This window comes from Panthera uncia, chromosome B1 (genome assembly GCF_023721935.1).
Source record: "Panthera uncia isolate 11264 chromosome B1, Puncia_PCG_1.0, whole genome shotgun sequence".
Classification (NCBI taxonomy): Eukaryota; Metazoa; Chordata; class Mammalia; order Carnivora; family Felidae; genus Panthera; species Panthera uncia.
The window spans coordinates 96,216,066-96,224,329 of record NC_064811.1 but is presented as its reverse complement, the minus strand read 5'-3'; the positions used below and the strand labels follow the sequence as shown (position 1 = coordinate 96,224,329).

The 8,264-nt window shown below is 34.5% G+C and overlaps 1 pseudogene; it reads right to left on the bottom strand.

Annotated features, from left to right (window-relative positions):
- Positions 1 to 1,202: 1,202 nt before the first annotated feature.
- On the bottom strand, positions 1,203 to 1,955 carry LOC125922408 (AN1-type zinc finger protein 5-like; annotated as a pseudogene).
- Positions 1,956 to 8,264: the final 6,309 nt, after the last annotated feature.

Here is an 8,264-nt window from a genome sequence, read left to right as displayed (position 1 = left end):
TTTCTCACTACTTTGGCAATTCATATAATGCTTCAGTGAACACAGATACACAAATATTATCTTCAAAATCTAGTTTTCATTTTTTTAAGTGGGATTGCTGGACCATGTGGTAGGTTTACTTAATTTTGAGGAATCTCCATATTGTTTTCATAGTGGATGGAATGTTAATCCAACAAAACAGTCCAATGTCTGCTTATTTCAGTTACTAATTTTCATTTTTCAGAGATTTTTTGACATTCTGTTCCTTGATTTCTATTTTTTCATCTTTTATTCTTTGATTCATCTTCCCTTCTTTCTTTCCTTTCAATTCCAGTATAATTAATATACATTGTTATATTGGTTTCAGGTATACAAGTTAGAGATTCAACAGTTCTATACATTACATAATACTCATCACGATAAGTATACTCTTAATGCCCTTCACCTATTTCACCCACAACCCCACACACTTAACCTCTGGTAATCATTAGCTTTAAACATCCTTTCTTCAACCAAAACATTCAATAAAAGTTGCTCATGAAAAATTAACTTTTCAGATACTTTTGCAACTTAAAATTCAGATGCGTGTTATTCAACAGGGACTCTGTATGTAAAAACCAAATGTAGTTTTAATTTCTTCTTATAAACAAATAAATCCTAGTGCAGTTCTTTGCTACACAACATTTTTTGGCAATGAGAGTAATGCAGACATCTTCTAGTGCAGGCCAGCACAATAAGCTTCAAAGATAGCTCAAGACCCTATTGGCTTGATGGCTTTACTCATGATAACCAGTTGTGATGTTTACCGTTCACAGAATGTCTTATTTGACAGCTTTTAGAAGACCAATTAGCCAGGCTTATATATGGTAACAAATACTGATTTCATGGAAACGTCTGATCCTCTTTATAGCTTTCCTCCTTCCAAAGAACATGTTGTGGAAATTAACAGGATGAAGTTTAACTACGGTAGAAGTGGACTGCCAGTCTTTTTCTGGTGTACCATTAAAAATAAAAAATACAGGTATATAACACTAGCAAAAGATTATGTCTTGATTACATTCCAAAAGGCAGATATGCTGCAAGCCTGCAGATATTTCATGTATTATGTTTGGCACATGAAAACTAAATTTTGTCCCTAACTGTGTATTGCAATTTGCTGTGCAGATTTTCATCCTATTTTATTTATGGCAAGGGATATACATTTTGCAGGGCTGGATCTATCCATTTCTGCCTGTAACAAACACCCAAACATCCTAAAATTTTAATTATAAGACAGAAAAGTGTGAAGTAAAACTCTAGAGAACATCAAAGGGAAATGGCCATGCATCTGCTCTTTAATGTTTTCCTATGATATATTAAAATAAAAACAAAGTTTAAGTCTCTTCACAAGTAGTAATGTATATTCTTTGGATTTTTTTCAGCCACAACAACTGGATTCTCTTTTCTGATTTTTGCTTCATCTTTTGCTTTGTAATCATATGGACAGTTGTGCTTCTCGGAGTAATGGTGAAATCCACAAAACAAATTTCCACATCAGCAGTCACACCCTGTAAGGCCAAACTTTCTTTCTGCACATAAAACATCTCTTCTTTGGTTTCAGCAACCCAGGAGCTTTTCCTTCACTTTGAGAAGTACTGGACTGAGAAACTGGTGGACTGGGCTGAGTGACAACTGGATCTGATACCTCTGTTTTGGAGGTATTTATTTCGTCCTCTCGAAATGCTCATTTCTGTCATTTGGTGAGTTACAGGCAAGGCAGCCACGGGCCCATTCCTTGATTTTTCAGATATGCTGCCAGCAGCACCTTCGCAGTTGTTTGAACTAGTCTCTGCTTTCTGTACAGTAGCAGAATCTGAGGTAGGACTGTTGGAACCACTAGACTTACTGGGCTCATTCTGCCACTATTTCTGCTGTCTCTGATGATTTTCTTTGTAGCAAACGGAATCTTGTTTTTTTATTATTATTATTTTAGCCATCCTGACAAGTATTAAGTAATATATCATGGTGGTTTTGATTTGTGTTTCCCTGATTATCATTTATTTGAGCATCTTTTCACGTATCTGTTGGCCATCTGTATATCTTCTTTGGAGAAATGTTTATTCATGTCTTCTGCCCGTTTTTTAATTGGATTACTTGTAGTTTTTGGTGTTCAGTTGTGTAAGTTCTTTATATATTTTGGATACTAAACCATTATCCAATACTACTCATTATCATTTGCAAATATCTTCTCCCATTCTGCAGGTTGTCTTTTAGTTTTGTTGATTATGGTTTTTGTTTTTGTTGTTGTTGATTACTTTCTTTGCTTTTCAGAAGCTTTTTATTTTGATGTAGTCCCAACAGTTTATTTTTGCTTTTGTTTCTCTTGCTTCAGGAAACTTCTCTAGAAAAATGTTGCTACAACCAATGTCAGAAATTACTGCCAGTGCTGTCTTCTGGGATTTTTGTGGTTTGAGCTTTCAAATTTAGGTCCTTAACTCATTTTGAATTTATATTTTGTCTATACTGAGAGAAAATGGCCTAGAAAATGAAACTAGAAAACTGCATGTTACTGTCCAGTTTTCCCAATACCATTTGCTGAAGAGACGGTCTTTTTCCCATTGGATATTCTTTCTTGCTTTGTCAAAGGTTAATTGACCATATAGTTGTGGATTTATTTCTGTATTTTTTATTTTGTTCCATTGATCTAATTTTTATGCCAGTACCATACTGTTTTGATAACTACTGCTTTGTAATATAACTTGAAGTCCAGAATTGTGATGCCTCCAGCTTTGCTATTCTTTTCCAAAATTGCTTTGGCTATTTGCAGTCTTCCATAGTTCCATACAAATTTTAGAATTATTTATTCTAGGTCTGAGAAAAATGTTGTTGGTATTTTGATAGGGATTGCATTACATGTGTAGATTGTTTTGGGTAATACAGACATTTTAATAATATTCTTCCAATCCATGGGCATAGAATGTCTTTCCAATTCTTTATGTCTTCTAAAATATCTTTTATTAGTGGTTTATAATGTTCAGAGTATAGGTCTTTCACCTTGTTAGGGATGCTTATTCCTAAGTATTTTATTACTTTGGTGTAATTGTAAATGGGATTGTTTTCTAAATTTCTCTGTCTGCCACTTCATTATTGATGTATAGAAATGTAACAGATTTCTATGCATTGATTTGGTATCCTGCAACTTTACTGAATTCATTGATCAGTTCTAGCAGGTTTTTGGTGGAGTTTTTTGGGTTTTCTATATATAGTACCACATCATCTGCAAATAGTAAAATTTTACTTCTTCCTTACCAATTTGGGTGTGTTTTATTTCTTTTTATTTTCTGATTGCTATGGCTGGGATCTTTGGTACTATGTTGAATACAAGTGGTGAGAGTGTACATTCTTGTCTTCTTCCTGACATTAGGGGAAAAGCTCTCAGTACTTCCCCATTAAGGATGAGGTTAGCTCTGGGTTTTTCATATATGACCTTTATTATGTGGAGGTATGTTAACTAATAGTATGTTAACTATTAACCTAACTTTTTGAGGGTTTTTGTCATGAATGGATGTTGTACTTTTTCAACATGCTTTTTCTGTATCTATTGAAATAATCATATGTTTTATCCTTTCTTTTATTGATGTGATGTATCACATTGATTTATTTGTGAATAATGAACTGTTCTCTCATTCTGGGAATAAAACCAACTTGATCATGGGGAATGTATTGTTTTAATGTCTTAATGTAAGTTTTAATGTATTGCTGGGTCCAGTTTGCTAATATTTTGTTGAGGATTTTTGAAATCTGTGTTCATCAGAGATTTTGACCTGTAGTTCTCCTTTTTTCTGTGGTGTCCTTATCTGGTTTTGGTATCAGCATAATGCTGCTTCATAGAATGAATTTGGAAACTTTCCATCCTCTTCTATTTTCTGGAATAGTTTGAAAAAAAAATGGGTATTGACTTTAAATGCTTGGATTAATTCACCTGTAAAGCCATCTGGTCCTGTACTTTTGTTGGGAGTTTTTTATTATTGATTCCATTTCATTTTTGATAGTTGGTTCATTCAAAATGTCTATTTTGTTTTGATTCAGTTTTGGTAGGTTATTGTTTTAAGAATTTATCTATTTCTTCTAGGTTGTCCAATTTATTGGCATATAATTTTCATAATATTCTCTTATAGTTCATTGTATTTATGTGGTGTTGTTATTTCTCTTCCATTTCAGATTTTGAGTATTTTTTTTTTATGGGTATGGCTAAACATTTATCAATTTTGTTGATCTTTTCAAAGAACCAGCTCCTGGTTTCATTGATCTGTTCTTTTGTGTTTCTAGTTTCTTTTTCATTTATTTCTATTCTAATCTTTATAATTTCCTTCCTTCTGCTGGTTTTGGGTTTTGTTTGTTCTTGTCTTAGCTGTCTTAGTTTGTTTATCTGAATTTTTTCTTGCTGTTTGAATTAGACCTGTATTGTTATAAACTTCCCTTTTAGAGCTGCTTTTACTGCATCCCAAATATTTTGAACCATTGTTTTTTTCATTTGTCTCTTTTTTTTTAATTTCTCTTCTTACCCATTCATTGTTTAATAGCATGTTTTTAATTTCCATGTAATTGTGCTCTTTCCAGATATTTTCATGTGATGGATTGCTAGTTTCATAATGTTATGGTCAGAAAAGATGCATAGTAGGACTTCAGTCTTTATCAATTTTTTGATACTTGTTTTGTGGCCTAATATGTGATCAATTATGGAAAATGTTCCATGTACACTTAAAGAGAATGTGTATTCTGTTTTAGGATGGAATGTTCTGAATATATCTGTTATCTGTCTGGTCTAATGTGTCTTTCAAAGCCACTGTTTCCTTGTTGATTTTCTGTTTGCATGATCTGTCTATTAATGTAAGTGGGTTGTTAAAGTCCCCATTATATTATATTAGTATTGATTACTTCTTTTATGTTTATTGTTAATTTTTATGTATCTGGATGCTCTCATGTTGGGTGCATAAATATTTACAATTGTTACATCTTGTTGTATTTTCCCTTTATTGTTATAGTGTCTTTCTTTGTCTCTTGTTATAGTCTTTATTTTAAAGTCTATTTTCTCCATACTTATATTGCTACCTTGGGTTTCTTTTGACATCCATTTGCAGGATAAATGTTTCTCCATCTCCTCATTTTCAATCTGTAAGTGTCCTTAGGTCTGAAATAAGTCTCCCACAGGCAGCATATAAGTGGGTCATGTTTTTTATCTACTCTGTCACCCTATGTCTTTTGACTGGAGCATTTAATCCACTTATACCCCAAGTAATTATCGATAGGTATGCAGTTATTGCCACTTGGTTTCTTGTTTCATTGTTATTTTTTTGAAGTTCTTCCCTGTTTCTTTTTTCTCTTGTTCTCTCATGTTTAGTTGACCTTCTTTAGTGATATACTTGAATTCCTTTCTATTTATTTTTTGCCTGTCTAACACTAGTTTTTGATTTGTGGCTACATCTTCTGCATATAGCAGTCTATATTAAGTTTTATGGTCGCTTAAGTTTGAACGCATTCTTTACTCCTCTTTGCCCCCATGTTTTAAGTATGTGGTGGAACTCCACATTCTTTTTGCTTTTTGAGTCCTTTGACTGATTTTTATAGATGTACTTGTTTTTATCACTTTTGTGCTTTCTACTTTTATTACTCTTACTGTCTTTCCTTTCCACTCAAAGAGTCCCCTTTAATTTCTTGTAGGGCTCGTTTAGTGGTCATGAATTCCTTTAGCTTTTGTTTATCTGGAAAACTTTATCTCTCCTATTCTGAATGCTTTCCATTACTCTGTCCTCCAGGTTGCTGATCTGAGCCTTGTAAATTGAATATTCTTGGCTGCAGATTTTTCTCTTTCAACACTTGAATATATCATGCCACTCCTTCCTGCCCTGCAAATTTCTGCTGAAAAATCAATTCATATCTTTATAGGTTTCCCTTGTATATGGCTGTTTTCTTGTCCCTTGCTGCTTTTAAAATTCTCTCTTTATCACTACTTTTTGCCATTTTAATTACTATGAGTCCTTGTGTAGACCTTCTTGTGTTGATTTTTTGGGGGGCTCTCTGTGACTCCTGGATCTGGATTTCTGTTTTCTTCTCCAGATTTGGGAAGTTTTCAGTTATTACCTATTCAAGTAAATTTTCTGCCAGCTTTTCCCTCTCTTTTTTTTTTTTTTTCTGGGATCTTTATAATGCAAATGTTATTACACCTGATGGTGTTGCTGAGTTCCCTAAGTCTATTTTCACTTTGTATTGTTTTTTCTTCTTACCTGTTCAACTTGATTGCTTTCCATTACTCTGTACTCTAGGTTTTTGATCCGTTCTTCCTTTACTCTAGTATTTATTTCATCTAGTGTATCTTTAATTTCATTTATTGAGTTCTTCATCTCTGATTGGTTGTTTTATGTGCATCTTCTTACCAGTCTCACTGAGATCCTCTATTCTTTTCTCAAGTCCAATCAATATCTTTCTGATTATTACTTTAAAGTCTCCATCAGGCATATTGCTTTTCTCTGTTTCACTTAGGTCTCTTGCTGGGATTTTTGTCCTGTTCTTTCATTGGGGACATATTCCTCTGTCTTCTCATATTGTCTAACTCTCTGTGTCTATTTCTGTCTGTTAGTAAAGTCAGCTAGATCTCCTTTATTTGAAAGTAATGTCTTTATGAAGAAGAAGTCCTGTAGTGTCCTGCAGGACAGTGTCCCCTGTTCACTTGAACCTGGAAATTTAGGGTTGTCGCCTATGTGTATTGTATGCACCCTGATATTGTGGCCAAGCCACTTTTTCCTTTAGTCCATTGGTTTGTAATGGCCCTCTTTACCTGTTGTAGGTAGTGCTTAGTCCTTATGTTGTTAGTGGGCCAGTCTGGGGTCACCCTGGGCTTCAGTTGAGTCACACCAGATAGGTGCAGAGATACAATATCACCAAATTACTGCCCCCCACTGAAACTCTTATTTTTGTGGGTGGGGCATGTACTCAGACCAGCAGTCTGTACCCAACCCACTTCTGGGACTGCAGCCTGACTTGTGTATGGTTATCTTCCCATCTCCCCCAGGGAGTGGGAGGGGGAGCCACTTTGGATAATGCTGACCCCTATTGGGGCTGCATGCACACTGCCAGGCTTGTACTGCTTTTGATGGACTCTGACCAAGAGTTTATTAAAAGGGTAAGATTTACAGAAGCTTATGAAAATAGGATGTGATATTAGCAAAGTTTGTGTGCCAGTCCTCTGTTGAGAGGATCACCATTCACAGAGACTGAGGAAAGGTGGTCTGGAATTTGGCGATTTGGAACCCCCAAAGCCCCAGAGGCAGGATGTGTAGTGCTAGCAAGTTTTGTGTGCTACCTATCCTCTATGTGAGTGGACCTGTAGCCAACAGGACTAGTGCCAGCTGAATTGGTGCTTGATTTATATTTTTAAACATGACCTCAATGTGACTTTCATCAATCTCCACCATAGACTCTTTCAAGGTAAAGTTATATTTTCTTCTCTGAGTTATTTATGTATTTTTTAAACCTCAAATCTCCTCTATAGTCAGTCCTTTAGATATGGTACATTAAACACATATATTCCCATATTTTATTTCTATTGTTAACCATAAAAATAAAACTGTCAGTTATTTTACTGCTGAAAATTAGTTTATTTAGGAATAGTGGAGAACTGCAATTCAGGACAAGCAAGCTACAGCAAAACCATAGACAATTTGAAGAACAAAGGAGAGGAGTGCTCTTTTATAGAAGAAAGGGGAGTTGAGAGAAACTCATAAATAAAAAGTCAATTGGAGGGAGTGAACTGGCAGTTTGAAGTATAGTGGCTTTTCATTGGTTGAGTTGTGACACATTCATTTGCTATTACTGCACAAAGGGGAATCTTTCTTCCTTCTTCTTAGGTAGTAAAGTGCAGGCTTATTCCTGTTAAGAATGTAAGATACCTCTCTTCCCTGCAGTAGACAAGGAGGGGTAGTGTGTGAGAGCTCCCCCCACTGTCCCCATATCTAATGTGGTTTACTTTTATCACTTTCACACTATTAATTTGCCTTTTAATCATATTTACTACTTCCCTATAACTTGTCTGAACTTCTGAATCCCATCTTTGTATCCAAGTAATTAAAAGGAATACAAGTATTCAGTCCCAAGTTTCCTACATATGAATCTATTTAGCAAAATATTTTTTTGCTCTATACAAGGTCTTTAAAAAATAATATCCAAATGGCTTCAAGCTGTTTCTTTTCTTTTTATTGAGATATAATTGACATATAATATTATATTCAGATGCACAAGTAATTATTTGA